The sequence below is a fragment of the Palaemon carinicauda genome, unplaced genomic scaffold (assembly GCF_036898095.1).
Source record: "Palaemon carinicauda isolate YSFRI2023 unplaced genomic scaffold, ASM3689809v2 scaffold8, whole genome shotgun sequence".
NCBI classification, from domain to species: domain Eukaryota; kingdom Metazoa; phylum Arthropoda; class Malacostraca; order Decapoda; family Palaemonidae; genus Palaemon; species Palaemon carinicauda.
Genome location: NW_027172093.1, coordinates 687,501 through 708,261, shown reverse-complemented (window position 1 = coordinate 708,261; position 20,761 = coordinate 687,501). Strand labels below are relative to the sequence as shown.

The following is a 20,761-nucleotide window of genomic DNA, read 5'->3' as shown; positions in this document are numbered from 1 at the left end:
AGAATGCCTGGAAATCACCATACAGTAGGTACCCGATTAGAATGCCTGGAAACCCCCATACAGTAGATGCTCGACTAGAATGACTTGAAACCCCCATACAGTAGATGTCCGACAATAGAATGTCGGGAAACCCTCATACAGTAGATGCCCGACTAGAATGACAAGAAACCCCCATTCAGTATATGCCTGACTAGAATGTCGGGAAACTCTCATACAGTAGATGCCCGACTAGAATGCCAGGAAACCCCCATACAGTAGATGCCCGATAATAGAATGTCGGGAAACCCTGATTCAATAGATGCCCGACTAGAATGACAAGAAACCCCCATACAGTAGATGCCCGACTAGAATGACTGGATACCCTCATACAGTAGATGCCCGACTAGAATACCTGGAAACCCCCTTTCTGTAGATGCCTGACTAGAATGACTGGAAATGCCCATACAGTAGATGCCCGACTAGAATGGCTGCAAACCCCCATACACTATGTGCCCGATTAGAATGCCTGGAAACCCCCATACAGTATGTGCCTGAATAGAATGCCTGGAAACACCCATACAGTAGATACTCAACTAGAATGACTTGAAACCCCCATACAGTAGATGCCCGACAATAGAATGTCGGGAAACCCTCATACAGTAGATGCCCGAATAGAATGACAGGAAACCCCCATTCAGTATATGCCTGACTAGAATGTCGGGAAACTCTCATACAGTAGATGCCCGAATGGAATTCCTGGAAACCCCCATACAGTAGATGCCTGACTAGAATGGCTGCAAACCCCCATACACTAGATGCTTGACTAGAATGACTGGAAACCCCCATTCAGTAGATGCCCGACTAGAATGACTGGAAACCCTCATACAGCAGATGCTCAACTAGAATGACTGGAAACCCCCCTACAGTAGATGCCCGACTAGAATGATTGGAAACCTCCATACAGTAGATGCCCGACTAGAATGACTGGAAACCCCCATACAATAGATGCCCGACTAGAATGACCGGAAACCCTCATAGTGTAGATGCTCAACTAGAATAATGGAAACCCCCATACAGTAGATGCCCGACTATAATACCTGGAAACTGTAGATGCCTGACTAGAATGACTGGAAAGGCCCATACAGTAGATGTTCGACTAGAATGCCTAGAAATGCCCATACAGTAGATGCTCGACTAGAATTCCTGGAAACCCCCATACAGTAGATGCCTGACTAGAATGTCGGGAAACTCTCGTACAGTAGTTGCCCGACTAGAATGCCTGGAAACCCCGTACAGTAGATGCCCAACTAGAATACATGGAAACTCCCATACAGTAGATGCCCAACTAGAGTGCCTGGAAACCGCCATACAGTAGATGCCCGACTAAAATACCTGGAACCTCCCATACAGTGAGATGCCCGACAAGGATGCCTTGAAACCCCCATACAGTAGGTGCCCGACTAGAATACCTGGAAACCCCCACACTGTAGTTGCCTGACTATAATGTCAGGAAACCCACATACAGTAGATGCCCGACTGGAATGGCTGCAAACCCCCATACAGTATATGCCCGACAATAGAATGTCGGGAAACCCTCATACTGTAGATGCCCGACTAGAATGACAAGAAATCTTCATACAGTAGATGCCTGGCTAAAATACCTGGAAACTCCCATACAGTAGATGCTCGACTAGAATACCTGGAAACCCTCATACAGTAGATGCCTGACTAGAATGTCTGGAAAATCCCATACAATAGATGCCCGACTAGAATGCCTGGAAATCACCATACAGTAGATCCCCGTCTAGAATACCTGGAAACTCTCATACAGTAGATGCCTGACTAAAATGCCTGGAAACTCTCATACAGTTGATGCCTGACTAGAAAGCCTGGAAACCCCATATAGTAGATGTCCGACTAGAATGCCTGGAAACCCCCATACAGTAGATGCCCGATTAGAATGCCTGGAAATCCCCATACAGTAGATGCCTAACTAGAATACCTGGAAACTCTTATACAGTAGATGCCAGACTAGAATTCCTGGAAACTCTCGCACAGTTGATGCCCGACTAAAATGCCTGGAAACCCCATATATTAGGTGCCCGACTAGAATGCCTGGAAACCCCCATACAGTTGATGCCTGACTGGAATGCCTCGAAACCCCCATACAGTAGATGCCCGACTAGAATGTCGGGAAACCCTCATACAGTAGATGCCCGACTAGAATGGCTGGAAACCCCCATACAGTAGATGCTCGACTAGAATGTTGGGAAACCCTCATACAGTAGATGCCCGACTAAAATGTCGGTAAACCCTCGTACAGTAGATGCCTTACTAGAATGACTGGAAACCCCCATATAGTAAATGGCCGACTAGAATACCTGGAAACTCCCATACAGTAGATGCTCGACTAGAATACCTGGAAACTCCCCTACAGTAGATGCCCGACTAGAATGTCGGGAAACCCTCATATAGTAGATACCCGACTAGAATGCCGTGAAACCCCCATACAGTAGATTCTCGACTAGAATATCAGGAAACCTTCATACAGTAGATACCCGACTAGAATGCCTGGAAACCCCCATACAGTAGATTCTCTACTAGAATGCCTGAAAACCCCCTTTCAGTAGATTCTCGACTAGAATGCCTTAAAACTCCCTTACAGTAGAGGCCCGACTAGAATGTCAGGAAACCCTCATACAGTAGAGACCCGACTAAAATGCCTGGAAACCCCCATACAGTATATTCTCGAATAGAATGCCTGAAAACTCCCATACAGTAGATGCCCAACTAGAATGTCAGGAAACCCTCATACAGTAGATATCCGACTAGAATGCCTGGAAACCCCCATACAGTAGATTCTCGACTAGAATGCCTGAAAACTCACATACAGGAGATGCCCGACTAGAATGCCTGAAAACTCCCATACAGTAGATGCCCGACTAGAATGTCAGGAAACCCCCTTACAGTAGATACCCAACTAGAATGCCTGGAAAACCCCATTACAGTAAATTCTCGACTAGAATGCCTGAAAACTCCCATACAGTAGATGCCCGACTAGAATGTCAGGAAACCCTCATACAGTAGATACCCGACTAGAATAACTTGAAACCCCCATACAGTAGATTCTCGACTAGAATGCCTGGAAACCCCCTTACATTAGAGGCCAGACTAGAATGCCTGGAAACCCCCATGCAGTAGATGCACGACTAGAATGCCTGGAAACCCCCATACAGTAGATGCCCGAGTAGAATACCTTGAAACCCCCATGCAGTAGATGCAGGACTAGAATGCCTGGAAACCCCCATTCAGTAGATGCCCGAGACGAATACCTTTAAACCCCCATACAGTAGATGCCCGACTAGAATGTCTGGAAACGCCCATACAGTAGATGCCCGACTAGAATGTCGGGAAACCCTCGTACAGTAGATGCCCGACTAGAATACCTGGAAACCCCCATACAGTAAATGCCCGACCAGAATGCCTGGAAATCCCCATACAATAAATGCCCGACTAGAATATCTTGAAACCCCCATACAGTAAATGCCCGACTAGAATGCCTGGAAACGCCCATACAGTAAATGCCCAACTAGAATGTCAGGAAACCTTCATACAGTAGATGCCCGACTAGAATTCCTTGAAACCCCCATACAGTAGATGCCCGACTAGAATGCCTGGAAACCCCCATACAGTCGATGCCCGTCTAGAATGCCTGGAAACCCCCATGCAGTAGATGCCCGACTAGAATGCCTGGAAACCCCCATAGAGTAGATGCCTGACTAGAATGCCCAGAAACCCCCATACAGTAGATGCCCGACTAGAATGCCTGGAAACCCCCATACAGTAGATGCCCGCCTAGAATGCCTTGAAACCCCTCATACAGTAGATGCCTGACTAGAATGCCCGGAAACCCCCATATAGTAGATTAACTAGAATGCCTGGAAACCCCCATACAGTAGATGCTCGACTAGAATGCCCGGAAACCCCCATACAGTAGATGCCAGACTAGAATGCTTTGAAACCCCCATACAGTAGATGCCCGACTAGAATGCGTGGAAACCGCCATATAGTAGATGCTTGACTAGAATGATTGGAAACCCCCATACAGTAGATGCCCGCCTAGAATGCCCGGAAACCCCCATACAGTAGATGCCCGACTAGAATGCCCGGAAACCCCCATACAGTAGGTGCCTGACTAGAATGCCCGGAAACCCCCATATAGTAGATGCCCGACTAGAATGCCTAGAAACCTCCATACAGAAGATGCCCGACTAGAGTGCCTGGAGACCCCCATACAGTAGATGCCTGACTAGAATATTGGGAAACTCTCTTACTGTAGATGCCCGACCAGAATGACTGGAAACCCCATACAATACATGCCTGAATAGAATGCCTAGAAACCCCCATACAGTAGATGCTCGACTAGAATACAGTACCTGGAAACTCCCATACAGTAGATGCCCGACTAGAGTGCCTGGAAACCCCCATACAGTAGATGCCTAACTAGAATGTTGGGAAACCCTCATACAGTAGATGCCCAACTAGAATGACAAGAAACCCCCATACAGTAGATGCCCAGGTAAAATACCTGGAAACTCCCATATAGTAAATGCTCGACTAGAATATCTGGAAACGCCCATACAGTAGATGCCTGACTAGAATGCCTGGAAACCCCTATACAGTAGATGCCCGACAATAGAATGTCGGGAAACCCTCATACAGCGGATGCCCACCTAGAATGACAAGAAACCCCCATACAATAGATGCCCGACCAGAATGACTTGAAACCCTCGTATAGTAGATGCCGGACTAGAATACCTGGAAACCCCCATACTATAGATGCCTACTAGAATGCCTGGAAACCCCCATACAGTAGATGCCCGACTAGAATGCCTGGAAACCCCTATACAGTAGATGCCCGACTAGAATATTTGCAAACCCCCATACAGTAGATGCCCGACTAGAATGACGGGAAACCCTCATACAGTAGATGCCCGACTAGAATGACTGGAAACCCTCATACAATAGATGCCTGACTAGAATGACTGGTAACCCCCATTCAGTAGATGCCCGACTAGAATGACTTGAAGCCCTCTTACGGAAGATGCTCGACTAGAATGACTGAAAACCACCTTACAGTAGATGCCCGACTAGAAATACTGGAAACCCCCATACAGTAGATGCGTGGCAAGAATGATTGAAAACCCTCAGTCAATAGATGCTCGATTAGAATGACTGGAAACCCTCATACAGTATATGCCCGACTAGAATGACTGGAAACCCCAATACTGTAGATGCCTGACTAGAATGACTGGAAACGCCCATACAGTAGATGCCCGACAAGAATGCCTAGAACCCCCATACAGTAGATGCCCGTCTAGAATGGCTGCAAACCCCCATACAGTAGATGTTCGACTAGAATGCCTGGAAACCCCCATTCTGTAGATGCCTAAGTAGAATGACTGGAAACGCCCATACAGTAGATGCTCGACTAGAATGCCTAGAAACCCCCATACACTAGATGCCCGATTAGAATGGCTGCAAACCCCCATACAGTAGATGCTCGACTAGAATGCCTGGAAACCCCCATACAGTTGATGCCCGACTAGAATGTCGGGAAACTCTCGTACAGTAGCTGACCGACTAGAATGACTGGAAACCCCATACATTGGATGCCCGACTAGAATGCCTGGAAACCCCCAGACAGTAGATGCCTGACTAGAATACATGGAAACTCCCATACAGTAGATGCCCAACTAGAGTGCCTGGAAACCCCCATACAGTAGATGCCCAACTAGAATGTCAGGAAACCCTCATACAGTATAGATGCCTGACGAGAATGACTGGAAACTCCCATACAGTAGATGCTCGACGAGAATGCCTGGAAATCCCCATACAGTAGATGTCCAACTAGAATACTTGGAAACTCTCATACAGTAGATGCCTGACAAGAATGCCTGGAAACTCTCATACAGTAGATGCCTTCCTAGAATGACTGGAAACCCCCATACGGTAGATGCCCGACTATAATGCCCGGAAACCCCCATACAGTAGATGCCCGACTAGAATGCCTGGACACCCCCATACAGTAGATGTCCGACTAGAATAACTGGAAACTCCCATACAATAGATGCCCGACTAGAATGCCTGGAAACTCCCATACAGTAGATGCCTGACTAGACTGCCTGAAAATTCCCATACAGTAGATGCCTGACTAGAATGTCGAGAAACCCTCATACAATAGATGCCCGACTAGAATGACTGAAAACACCCATACAGTACATGCCCAACTAGAATGACTGGAAATTCCCATACAGTAGATGCCCAACTAGAATGCCTGGAAACCCCTATACAGTAGATGCCTGACTAGAATACCCGGAAACCCCCATACAGTAGATGCCCAACTAGAATGCCTCTAAACCTCCATACAGTAGATGCCTGAATAGAATACCTAGAAACTCCCATACAGTAGATTCCCGACTAGAATGTCGGGAAATCCTCATACAGTAGATGCCCGACTAGAATGTCGGGAAACCCTCGTACAGTAGATGCCTGACTAGAATGATTGGAAACCCCATACAGTAGATGCCCGAGTAGAATGCCTGGAAACCCCCATAGAGTAGATGCCTGACTAGAATACCTGGAAACTCCCATACAGTAGATGTCTGAGTAGAATGTCTGGAAACTCTCATACAGTAGATGCCCGAGTAGAGTGCCTGGAAACCCCCATACAGTAGATGCCCGACAAGAATGTCGGGAAACCCTCATTCAGTAGATGCTTGACTAGAATGACTGAAAACCCTCATACAGTAGATGCCCAACTAGAATGCCTGGAAATCCCCATACAGTAGATACCCAACTAGAATGCCTAGAAATTCCCATACAGTAGATGCCCGACTAGAATACCTGGAAACTCTCATACATTAGATGCCTGACTAGAATGCCTGGAAACTTTTATACAGTTAATTCCTGACTAGGATGCCTGGAAACCCCATATAGTAGGTGCCCGACTAGAATGCCTGGAAACTCCCATACTTTAGATGCCCGACTAGAATGCTTTTAAACCTCCATACAGTAGATGCCTGAATAGAATACCTAGAAACTCCCATACAGTAGATTCCCGACTAGAATGTCGGGAAATCCTCATACAGTAGATGCCCGATTAGAATGTCGGGAAACCCTCGTACAGTAGATGCCTAACTAGAATGATTGGAAACCCCATACAGTAGATGCCCGAGTAGAATGGCTGGAAACCCCCATAGAGTAGATGCCTGACTAGAATACCTGAAAACTCCCATACAGTAGATGTCTGACTAGAATGTCTGGAAACTCTCATACAGTAGATGCCCGAGTAGAGTGCCTGGAAACCCCCATGCAGTAGATGCCAGTCAAGAATGTCGGGAAACCCTCATACAGTAGATGCCCGACTAGAATGACTGAAAACCCTCATACAGTAGATGCCCAACTAGAATGCCTGGAAATCCCCATACAGTAGATGCCCGACTAGAATACCTGGAAACTCTCATACTATAGATGCCTGACTAGAATGCCTGGAAACTTTTATACAGTTGATTCCTGATTAGGATGCCTGGAAACCCCATATAGTAGGTGCCTGACTAGAATGCCTGGAAACTCCCATACTTTAGATGCCTGACTAGAATGCCTGGAAACTCCCATACAGTAGATGCCCGACTAGAATGTTGGGAAACCCTCATACAGTAGATACTCGACTAGAATGCCTGGAAACTCCCATACTTTAGATGCCTGACTAGAATGCCTGGAAACTCCCATACAGTAGATGCCCGACTAGAATGTTGGGAAACCCTCATACACTAGACGCCTTACTAGAATGACTGGAAACCCCCATACAGTAGATGCCCGACTATAATGGCTGGAAACCTCCATACAGTAGATGCCTGACTAGAATGCCCGGAAACCCCCATACAGTAGATGCCCGACTAGAATGCCTTGAAACGCCTATACAGTAGATGCCCGACCAGAATGCCTTGAAACCCCCATACAGTAGATGCCCGACTAGAATTTCGGGAAACCCTCATACAGTAGATGCCTTACTAGAATGACTGGAAACCCCCATACAGTAGATGCCCGAATAGAATACCTGGAAACTCCCATACAGTAGATGCCCGACTAGAATGTCTGGAAACCCTCATACAGTAGATACTCGACTAGAATGCCTGGAAACCCCCATACAGTAGATGCCCGATTAGAATGCCTGGAAACCCCCATACAGTAGATGCCCAACTAAAATGCCTGGAAACCCCCATGCAGTAGATGCACGACTAGAATGCTTGAAAACCCCCATGCAGTAGATGCACGACTAGAATGTCGGGAAACCCTCATACAGTAGATGCATTACTAAAATGACTGGAAACCCCCATACAGTAGATGCCCGTCTAGAATGCCTGGAAACCCCCATACAGTAGATGCCTGACTAGAATGCCCGGAAACCCCCATACAGTACATGCCCGACTAAAATGCTTGAAAACCCCCATGCAGTAGATGCACGACTAGAATGTCGGGAAACCCTCATACAGTAGATGCATTACTAAAATGACTGGAAACCCCCATACAGTAGATGCCCGTCTAGAATGCCTGGAAACCCCCATACAGTAGATGCCCGACTAGAATGCTTGAAAACCCCCATGCAGTAGATGCACGACTAGAATGTCGGGAAACCCTCATACAGTAGATGCATTACTAAAATGACTGGAAACCCCCATACAGTAGATGCCCGTCTAGAATGCCTGGAAACCCCCATACAGTAGATGCCTGACTAGAATGCCCGGAAACCCCCATACAGTACATGCCCGACTAAAATGCTTGAAAACCCCCATGCAGTAGATGCACGACTAGAATGTCGGGAAACCCTCATACAGTAGATGCATTACTAAAATGACTGGAAACCCCCATACAGTAGATGCCCGTCTAGAATGCCTGGAAACCCCCATACAGTAGATGCCTGACTAGAATGCCTGGAAACCCCCATACAGTAGATGCCCGACTAGAATGCTTGAAAACCCCCATGCAGTAGATGCACGACTAGAATGTCGGGAAACCCTCATACAGTAGATGCATTACTAAAATGACTGGAAACCCCCATACAGTAGATGCCCGACTAGAATGCTTGAAAACCCCCATGCAGTAGATGCACGACTAGAATGTCGGGAAACCCTCATACAGTAGATGCATTACTAAAATGACTGGAAACCCCCATACAGTAGATGCCCGTCTAGAATGCCTGGAAACCCCCATACAGTAGATGCCTGACTAGAATGCCTGGAAACCCCCATACAGTAGATGCCCGACTAGAATGCTTGAAAACCCCCATGCAGTAGATGCACGACTAGAATGTCGGGAAACCCTCATACAGTAGATGCATTACTAAAATGACTGGAAACCCCCATACAGTAGATGCCTGACTAGAATGCCCGGAAACCCCCATACAGTACATGCCCGACTAGAATGACTGGAAACCCCCATACAGTAGATGCCCGACTAGAATGCCTGGAAACCCTCATGCAGTAGATGCCCGACTAGAATGCACTGGAGAAAGCGTGAAATATTTGCTCCAAAATGCTTGAGTGTGAGGCCAATCTCTTGTTAATGATTTGTTGATATCTTTAGAATTTTTTATAAAGTTTATATACATTTTGTCTTTGTGGACTGCTGTTTTTTTTTTGTTTTAGTTATATATATTGTTCATGAATTTGCGTATTTGCTTATAGAATACATTCCTGTTAAGACCAATAGGAAAAAAAATATAAAAACTCTTTATAAAGGTGTTATTCATAACAGACACTCAGAAAATTTACGCCAAGAGTCGTTTATAGTTAGGTTTTCTGTATATAGAGATTTAGAAGAAAATAAGAATAAAACAATTTCTCATGAAAAAACGATCTTCTTATCATTCTGTAAAAATTTATATGAAGTCTGACTCATTACTCAGTAGCCAGTGGCTATATGCGAATAGAGAACATCGTCTGTCAGCTGCGTAGAGTAGGGCATTGCTAAATTCACAAAATACTCTCTTGATAGGAAAAAATCTAATTTCCTTAATGTTTATTATTATATGTAATCTTTAGATTTCCAATTATGATACAAAATGTATGTAATAACGATGGAACAATTAAAATGAGGAATTTTTGTTTAAGAAATAGAACTACTCAATTGTGCAATTTTTTTCTTAGCGTTTTCTGTACTGACTCCTACAGCTAGCTGGTTTAATGCCTGTCATCTTACCTCCTACTCTCTCTCTCTCTCTCTCTCTCTCTCTCTCTCTCTCTCTCTCTCTCTCTCTCTTTCCAAATAAGAGGTTAAATAAAATATGATTTCATCGTATGGAAACACGCCTCATTTAATCAAATTAAAATATTTTGTAATTTCGATAAACATTCTTATTGATACACATAATTCCTACAAATGATCGAACAACCAAAAATATCAAATAATACGGAATCTCTCTCTCTCTCTCTCTCTCTCTCTCTCTCTCTCTCTCTCTCTCTCTCTCTCTCTCTCTCCAGACAAATGCAAGATAATTTGTGTCCATCGAGCACCACAGTGGGCCCCTGTCTGGTTACGGCTCACTTTTCCTGTGCTTACACAAAGGCTACAGGGAATAGGCTAGTCTGGCCTACTATTCACGCATTCTCCTCTTTCCTCACACACCTGACAACAATAAGATAACCGAACAATTCTTATTCATTCAAGGGGTTCACTGTAATTGTTCAATGGCTCCTTGACTCTTTGTGAGGGTAGAAGAGACTTTTTAGGTATGGTAAGCAGCTCTCCTAGCAGTTGCTGCTGCTCATATGATATTAGCCAGGTGAGGGAACTTCAAATATCAAGGTGGTTTTTTCTTTCATGGCCTTCCGATAGTCACCTACATTTTTCATTCGTGTGTTTTATCTTGAATACTTTTCAAAACATACAAAATATATTTATCCATATATACCCACGCATATGTACGAAAAAACATAGATGCATACACTCCCATATACATACATACATGTATACATGCATATACTCTTTTATGCATATATATTCATAAAACCATAGTCAAATAAACATACAAATACATACACACATATTTTACATACATTTGCATATAAACCCGATTGGAAATAACGGTAGAGGCTCCGGGTATGTGTATATACAATTATACATACTTGAGAAGGATACTACAGACCTATAAGATTAATATCCCACAGGCATATACAAAATGAGGTACATAATTCTTAAGATAGAAATAAGGTGTTACTAAAGAGAGGTCTGGTTAAAACAAATTATAATTTATGAAGTTTTTAAATCTCTTTGCATATGTTCCATTCCTCTATTTGAATTATCAAATCAATCGTTTATAATATCTTAATAAAAAGTTCTTAGGTGAAATAAAAAGTTCCTAGATGAAGCCAATTCCATTTTCTTTGTACTTGACCAGTTAATAGTGTGATTTTTTTCATTCTTTAACATATACAAACCTTGCCTGAGTATCTTGAGCACATCTTTCTTTTTCTTATGCTACTCAGTTCTCTTTTTAAAATTTTAGCTGTTTGACCTTTAAGATCTTTCATGCATTACAGGGTATATGATATAAGCAGCCTTTAGTACTGTCATGACAATATTTTGAGAGAGAGAGAGAGAGAGAGAGAGAGAGAGAGAGAGAGAGAGAGAGAGAGAGAGAGAGAGAGAGAGGAGGAAAGGAAAAAGGGGGATCGAGGCGGAGGGAGTTTTTTTTTTTTTTACTATTTTCTTTTAATCCATTTCTTTTATTTCTGGGTTATAGAGATTTGAATCTTGGTATTAATTATTCTTTACCATTAGCGATTCATGATAATCTTATGAATTACCATACTGAGTGTACTACACTATACCAAAATCTCGTACTGATGCGGGTGTTCGTTACAGAGTTATTGTCCAAAAATCTACTTGCATTGTCTGTGCAACCCACAGCAGCTGCCTTTTTTAAAAATAATTTAAATAGCTGGCTTTAGCCAGAAATAGCAATTCAGGAAGTGGTTGTATGACTCTCCAAATCTTCTGCATAACTATATATATATATATATATATATATATATATATATATATATATATATATATATATATATATATAAATAACTGATTATTCAGCCTTTAACCATGGATGAATTTCTTTGTTCTGCTAAATATGAGCAGATGGTGATTACAGTTTTGAAGAGAGGAAACACTAGACAAATACTTAAATGAGAACATAGGCACATTTTGAAAACTTTCCTAGTTGCCTTTTTAACATTTCCTTTTTCATTAAAAAATGTGCAATGGAAAATATATGGCAATCAAAGAATCAGTCTCGGGAATTATCTAAGAAGCTCACTTTAACACTGGCAATGGTGATGAGAAGACTTTCATAAAGATTAGCGAACTACAAGTAACTGTCTAAGATCAATTGTTTCATAATATATCCTCCAATGTGAACGATGTGTTGAAAATACTTTGCAGAAAGGAAACAGCAGGAGTTGTTGTCAAACCTCTATCTGCAAGCGATCTGGATGAAAGAGCCCAAGTTGGTTTAGTAGATGTGCAGACACTGCAGGGTGGAAGATATCGTGCATTATATGGATTACCTAACCAGGTTATTCGTTCTCTGGATTCAAAGAGGGCATTTGAGGATGCCCGTGAGCCTCTTAGATATATGTGTACCCCATATCCGTCAGTTTGACAACAGTTGGGAATTCATAGCTGCAATTATCGAAGAACTTGCCTCATTGTGACCTGAACTTATTTTAGTGAATGGACATCCAAGGCATGCCCAAAGCCAAGGATCTATTGAAAGAAGTAATGGCGATATGAAACTCAAACATATGGCATGGAAAAGAGACTATAATAGTGCTCAGTGTAGTTATGGTGTTCATTTTTTCCAATGGGCCAGGAAAAATTCATATCATGAAGCAACCAACATGGCTCCTTACTGACAACAAGTCACGATGTGGTCTCACGTCACGTCTCCCAGAAGAATTTATCAACAGAATGTCATCTGGTATTAAAGAAGAAAACCTTGAAAGCCTTTTAGATGTAGTTCCAAATCCTGTTTTAAACAATACAGACCCATTTAACCAAAGCCTAGGTAATGACCACCCAGTTGCCCAAAGCTCAGCTTATGATGACCCAGTTTCCTGAAGCCCAGCTGACAATGACCTAGTTACCCAAAGCTCTGCTGATGATGACTCAAGTTACCCAAAGCCCACCTGATGGTATCTTAGTTACTCAAAAGCCCAGCTGATGATGACCCAGTTACTCAAACCCAGCTGATGATGATCAAGTGACCCAAAGTCCAGCTGATGATAACCTAGTTTCATCAAACCCTGAAAGTGAAGCACATCCAATTGCAAACGCTCAGATACACCCAGCAATATGTACAAGAAAGAAAGTAAAGCTTAGTCTTCAGCAATAAGCAACACGATTGTTAGCACAAAGCGCCAGATCAGTTGGTGTTGGGGACCATGTTTTTCAATTTGACTGCAGTAAAGGAGATCCTCTAAACTTAGTATGTGTTGTATTAGTAGTTGAAGACTAAAATTATGTGATTGGCACAAAAAAGAGGCTATAAAGAGCAAACTTGCCAGAAACCAGTTTGGATTTATTCATTACAAAGGACTTGTGGCAGAAAATATCCCACCTGAACGACTATGCATTCGCGAACTAGTTTGAGCAGGAAGCGTATGTGGAGACTAGGGCTAAAAAAATATGTCATTTTAGGAGCAACGGCTAAACTAAGAGGTAGTTTTGTGTAAAAGCTGGTCTACGTTGCAACAATGCTTGCCAGAGCCACAGATGTTGTGACAATGTTGATCAATAGTTTTTGGTCATTTAGTCTTTTTATAATAATTTTTAATTATAGAGCAAGAATTTCCTCTTGTTTCTGTACTTATTATTAAGAAAGAAAAAAGAATAAAATTATAAATTCCTCCTAATCTTAGGTGTATCTATATCTGAATGAGTTATGATTTTTTTATGGCTGCTCAATTCACGTATCAGGCAAGAGTTTAATTTTGCATTTCATGAAGTGGACCGATCAGTTGCCCATTCTTGAAGTGGTGAAATGGTTTGCTCATTTCATGAAGTTGGCGGTTTCACAAACGGTGTGCAATGCGGGCACACATGCATACACACATATATATATACTGTATATATATATATATATATATATATATATATATATATATATATATATATATGTATATATATATATATATATATATATATATATATATATATATATATATGTAGTCTTCATCTCCTACACCTATTGACGCAAAGGGCCTCGGTTAGATTTCGCCAGTCGTCTCTATCTTGAGCTTTTAAATCGATACTTCTCCATTCATCACATGCCACTTCATGCTTAATAGTCCTCAGTCATGGAGGCCTGGGTCTTCCAACTCTTCTAGTGCCTTGTGGAGCCCACTTGAAAGTTTGGTAAACTAATCTCTGTCCATCCAATTAACTCCCAATATTCCTCTGAATGCTTTGTTCACAAATCCAAAAAATCTTTTGGATATAAATTTAGTTAAATTGTTATGCCTGACTCGTGTGTATAGCAGAATTTTTATAAGTAAATTCAGGCGATTTGACTTCCAAATTTTACTTAACCCACCCATTGTCTGATTATCTTTTCTCAATCTTTCATTAAACTTAAATTCGAAAGATCCTGTATTAGAGATCATAGTTCCTACATATTTAAATGATTCTACCTTATTAATCCTCTCTCCTGCCAATGATATTTCATCTTCAATTGCATTTTCCGTTCTCATCATCTGTCTTTCTTATATTTATCTTGAGCCCACCCTCGTGAGATATTTCATGTATTTTGGTAGGTAAGTTTTGCAAGTCATGTGGTGTTCTGCTAATACTCTAGGTCAGCTAATTTCCTATTTCCAATCCAGTCCAATCCTTCTCCACCATCCCCAATTGCTATATGTTTTACAAAATCTATGAGTAGGATAAACAATATAAGTGAGAACACATTTCCTTGTACTCTACTGTTCACTGGAAATTCATTTGATAGGACTCCACTAACATTAACTTTGCACTTGCGATGCTCATGATGAGACCTGATCAAATTTACATATTCAAGAGGAACTCCACAATAACACAGGATTCTCCACAAAATCACCCATTGCACACTATCAAAGGCTTTGTTATAGTCCATAAATGCCATCAAAAGTGGGTCTCTATATTCTAAACATTGCTGTACCACATGTTTCAAAATGGAAATTTGGTCAGTACAACTTCTACCTTTTCTAAATCCTGCTTGTTTATCTCTACACTTTTCATCAATCTTTCTCTCTTGTCTCTTTAAAATAAGCATACTACATATTTTCATAACTGACTCAAGTGTTATGCCTCTGTAATTATTGCAATCAGTCAGATCTCCTTTTTTGGGGCATTTTCACCAGCAATCCTAGGTCCCATTCATCAGGTATTGCCTCTTCACGCCACATTGTACAAAATAATCTTGTAAGTATTCTGGGAGTCACTTCATTTTCGTCCAATATCTCAGAAGTTATTCCATCATATCTAGGGGCTTTCCATCTCTTTAGTTTTTTTTTAGGATAGCTTCGACTTCAAACTCACTGATTTAATTTAAGAGCACATCAAGGTCTTCCTCAGCTTCAGGTATATCAATCAGATTATTCCCTTCATATCTCCTATTCATGACCCCAGTAAAGTGTTCCATCTAACGTTGCCCTTTTTTTTATCTTACTTTGTTGTAACAGATCCATCTCACTTTTCATGGGTATATGCTTCTTCTTCTTCTTTGCCTCAGAAGAGATTTCATTAATAATCCTATGAGCAATTCTTACACCATAGCCTCATCTGCTTTCATGTCTAAATATTCTCTCCAGTCATTCATGGCTTTTCTTTTAACTTCACTATCAATACTGGAATACCTCACATGCTCTACCTTGTAATTTTTATTACTTCCTGAAAAACTTTCAACAATCAATTTCTTAATTTGTCTCCTTTTTAAAGTATACCAAGTAATATTTGATATCGATGGTTTTCTCCTTATAACTGCATGTCCCAAAACTTCACTACCAACTAACTGATATATGTTCTTAATATCACACCATTCTTCATTAATTGTCTGCTCTTCGTCCCTTAACGTCTCCAAGACTGCAAATCGATTCCTACATTCAATTGTAAATGTTTTTCTGTGCTCATTTTCTGGAAGCTTATTTTTATCAAGCTTAGGTAGTCTATCTACATTTCTGTTGGGTGCTTTCAATATTAATTTCAGTGTGGCAATGAGGAGCTGGTGATAACTGCCAATATCTGCACCTCTATAGCTTCTGACATTTATCAGTCCTCTTTTTCTCATTATTAATGGCTATGTGATCAATTTGATTATTGTACTTACCACATGGTGAAGTCCATGTATATTTCTGGATGCCCTTGTGCTGGAATAGAGTACCTCCAATAACAAGATTGTTTGCTGAACAAAAACTTATAAAATGTGCCCCGTTTTCATTTGCTACATCCTCAAGACCCTCGACGCCCATCACATTCTCTATACCTTGATTATTTCTTCCAGGCCCAGCATTGAGGTCACCAATCACAATTATCATATCTCTCTCTGGGATCTCATCTATTACACTCTGCAGTTCTTTATATTATTATTTCTTTTCTTTAGGGGAATAATTTGTTGGTGCATAGCAAACTTTAATACTCATATTGCACCGCTTTGATTTAAACTTTTCAAGTAACAATCGACTATTTACAGCCCTCCATCCCTCTAATGCCTTTTCTGCTCTTGGTGTCATCATCATTGCTACCCCTTCTCTTCCAGCTCCATCTGTTCTTCCTGAGTTAGGGCCAAGATATCCAGATTATCTTTCAAAAATTCATTCAACACTTGCCATATCTTCCTAATCGGATTCAGGGTCTAAGATTCTGATTATCAATTTTTAATTCTTCTTAAGGATTTACAATTCAGGAGATTCTTAGCATCCCGCTATGCCTGGGACTGGGGGCCATTCTGTCATTTTTGCTTTCCATAGACTGACTAAATCCATAGAGGATTCATTGGCTAAATTAGTCAAAGGATAGCCAGTTCCTCGAGATGTGCAGTGCCTATCTTAACTAAGGCAAGTGGCCTGCAAGTCCTTACTAATTCTTGTAAGATCATCTGACAGGCATCAGGAGTAAAAGATGAAAAGAAATCTTGTCTTTTGCCTTAAACCCAATCCATCACCCTGCTGTCAGTGACTTTTTCGCTATTTCTTCCACACCCAAAGTTCTCGTTATTTCACCAAGTTGCTCATCCTCTTGTATAACCGTTGACATACATGGATTGCTAAGATATACCGCCTAGCATGGTATATGTGTGTGTGTATATATATATATATATATATATATATATATATATATATATATATATATATATATATATATATATCTGTGTGTGTGTATGTATGTATGTATATTATTCCAGTAACTCTTTAATTTTAAAGATTTTAGAATGGCTTTTTGTTATTGGACTGAGAGGTATAATGGTTCGATTTTGTTGGGTTCCAGCACATGTAAGTGTATCTGGGAATGAGAAGGCAGTTTACTAGCAAAGAATGCTGCAGCTTAATTACAACCAAGAAGGTATCCCATTCTTTGTGATGATTGTTTACCCAATATTTAAGAATTTGATTTACAATAATTGGCAACAGCATTGGGATAGTTTTATTGAAAATAAGATGCGACAAATAATTAATTTTATACACCCCTGGAAGTATAACATGATGCCCCGAAAGTTGGAGATTACTCTGTCGTCTCCGCATTGGTCACACTTGGTTGACGCATGAATATCTGCTTACAGGCCAATATCAGCCATATATTGACGACTGTTTGGTACCCTTAACAGTGAGGCATTTGTTGAAGGAATGCCCAACATATAGTAGTGAAAGAAATAGATATCTGTTTGAGGCTTGAGGTGAGCATGACAGGTTCATCCTTGCCAAGATTCTTGGACATGTTATGTCCTACCATGCTAGTGGTAGTTTTAGCTTTACTTCAGAAGCAGGTCTTCTAAAGGCTATGTAACTTTTAAAATGACATCTTTAATTAGATATTTTTTTACTCTTTATTTACAATAAACGATATCAGCGTCAATGACCTTGGATGTCAGGATGCCAGAAACCCTCAAATCAATCAATTAATCCTGTCTTCCTATATCCTGATACTGAGAGTTTGCACAGCCGTGTTTTGGCGGCTATTGTTATAATTACTGTTATAGCTCAAAAAGTTCAGTAACAAGATCCTGACTATACTTTCACTCCTAAATCTCACCTTCACTATTTAAGTTTATTCATGTTACGATTTTCTCTCTCTCTCTCTTTCTATCTAATTTTTTAATATCTTTATCTTTATTAATTATTGTAAATCTTATACGTAAGCACATACATGCATACGCACAAACACACACACGTTATATGTTCTACCCATGAACATTTCTTTTTCTTACATTTTGTTAGAATATCCTCTACTTTACTTCGTTCTTGTATCCATGATACTCTTTTCCTGTCTCAGTGTTATTTCCATAATTATTCTTTCCATAGCTCTTTTAGTTGTAACTAGCTATGTTCTAAGGGTTTAGTAAGGCTCCATGTTTCTGATGCATAAATAAATACTGGTAGGACCGTTGATTAAATACTTTTCTTTTTAGAGAGTGTGGCATTTTATTTTTCATAATCTCATTTTGTATACCAAAATCTCTCCATCCCATGCTTATCCTTTTTTTAATTTTGGTCTTGTGTCCTGGAGAAACACTTGCTGTCTGTCTTAAGTACATATTTCAATTGCCAGTCTCTATAGGCTCATCTATAACCCTTATTTGTTGTCTCTGCATTTTTGTTGAATTTTATCTTAGTTTTATTCTTATTGATTTTCAGTCCTACATTTCTTCCTTTTCTATTGAAATCTTCTATCATCTTTTGTCTTCCTTTTCTATTGAAATCTTCTATCATCTTTTGTAATTCCTCCCATTATTCCCTAAACGGAACTATGTCATCTTCAAATCTTAAGTTGTTAAGGTATTCCCCACCCACAAAGGTTAATTTCTACAATTTTCTAATCTAAATATGTAAAACCTCCTTCTGCTGTGTTTTTTTTCAATACCTTTATGTAGTTTTAGAATTGCTCTATTCCCCATATAGTTATCTTCAACTGTTATAAATACAGTAAAATTAATCCATTCCTTATCTTTGAAGGGCTTTCATTACTGCTGAGGTTTTGGCAGAATCAGGAGCTTTTTCATAGTCTATATATGCCGTACTGTACATAGTGGCTTTTCATACTCTGTTAATTTTTCCATTAGCTGAATAATTACATATATGATCACTTGTTTAACACCCACTATTAAAGCATGCTGTTCTCTTGATTGGTTAAAGTCTAGATATCTTTCTATTCAGCCTAATATGATCTTTGTAAATTATATATTAAGGAAAGTAAACTTATTAGGCTGTAATTTTCAGGTCTTTTGTTTCTCCCTTTTTGGGAAGAAGTATAATGATAAACTTTTCTCAACTCTTAGTTATAGAGTATTCTTGCAGACTTTTTTTGTATAAAGTTCAAAAAGTTTTCTACTATAAAATCTTTTCCATTTATCAATCAATTATGAGGCCATCTTGTATCGCTGCTTAGCCTCTTTTCATGCCTTTTAGTGCTTCGTTTACCTCACATATTGTTACGTTTGGTCCTAGCTCAAGTGTTTCATTTATTTTGCATTTTTATTGTTGTTAATATTTCCATTTTCATCCTTCACAACAAAAATCTGTTGTCAGCCTGTTCTAAGTATTTTATTAATCAATCCGATGCTTCTTTCCATAGTGTTTCTTCAATTTTCAACTAACTGTGTTTACCAGTGTCCTGATACTTTAGTTCATTTATTATTTTAGATAGTTCTGCTAATACTATTTCATCTCTCTTGGATTATCTCCCCATTTCCAATCTTTTCTTTATTAGAATTTTTTCATCATAAATTGCCGATTAGTCAGTAATATTTTAGGTTTTTATCTGTTAAACAAGTTAAAGTTAAGTGACCATTGAATGTTGAGAAGCAAAATTTGATTAGATTTAATGAAGGTAAGAGAAAAACTATTGTGAGAAAATGAAAACTCCCGTAATAAGAGAGAAATCTGTTGAGTTTAGTTTTGCATTACAAAATATGTAATCGAAGAAAGTAATTTAACAAAACCTGTATTGGAATCAGCAAAAGATATTGGTGGAAAAAAATTCCTAAGCAAGATCAAGAAAAGCTATCGGAAGACACCAAACGCATGATAAAGAAAAAAATAGAAATGAGGGTAAAATCAAAGAGAGATGAAATAGAATTAGCAAAACAACAAGCAAACACGAAACCACATACATTCATAAACACAATCAGAACAAAATCGAGGAAACTAAAAGGAAGAAGCATCAAATAAATACTTGGGACTGGACACCAATAGATGTTTTCTTTAAAGAATGAAAATGGAATTATTATCAACAATAGATGTGGAGCCATAAAAAATTGCAGAGGATTTCTGTACAATAGTGATGTAAGAAATAACATTGTCAATAGAAATGATGAAACATCCGAGATGGTACCAAACGTAAAATTAAGAGAAGCAAAGACTTTATCATTACACACCCACACACACATTTTATATATATATATATATATATATATATATATATATATATATATATATATATGTATATATATATATATATATATATATATATATATATATATATA

At 40.0% G+C, this 20,761-nt stretch overlaps 1 protein-coding gene across 2 annotated transcripts in view; it reads left to right on the top strand.

Annotated features, from left to right (window-relative positions):
- Window positions 1–20,761, top strand: part of LOC137637509 (lactadherin-like) — a 208,947-nt gene that overhangs the window by 37,064 nt on the left and 151,122 nt on the right. The gene's annotated exons all lie outside the window — the stretch shown is intronic.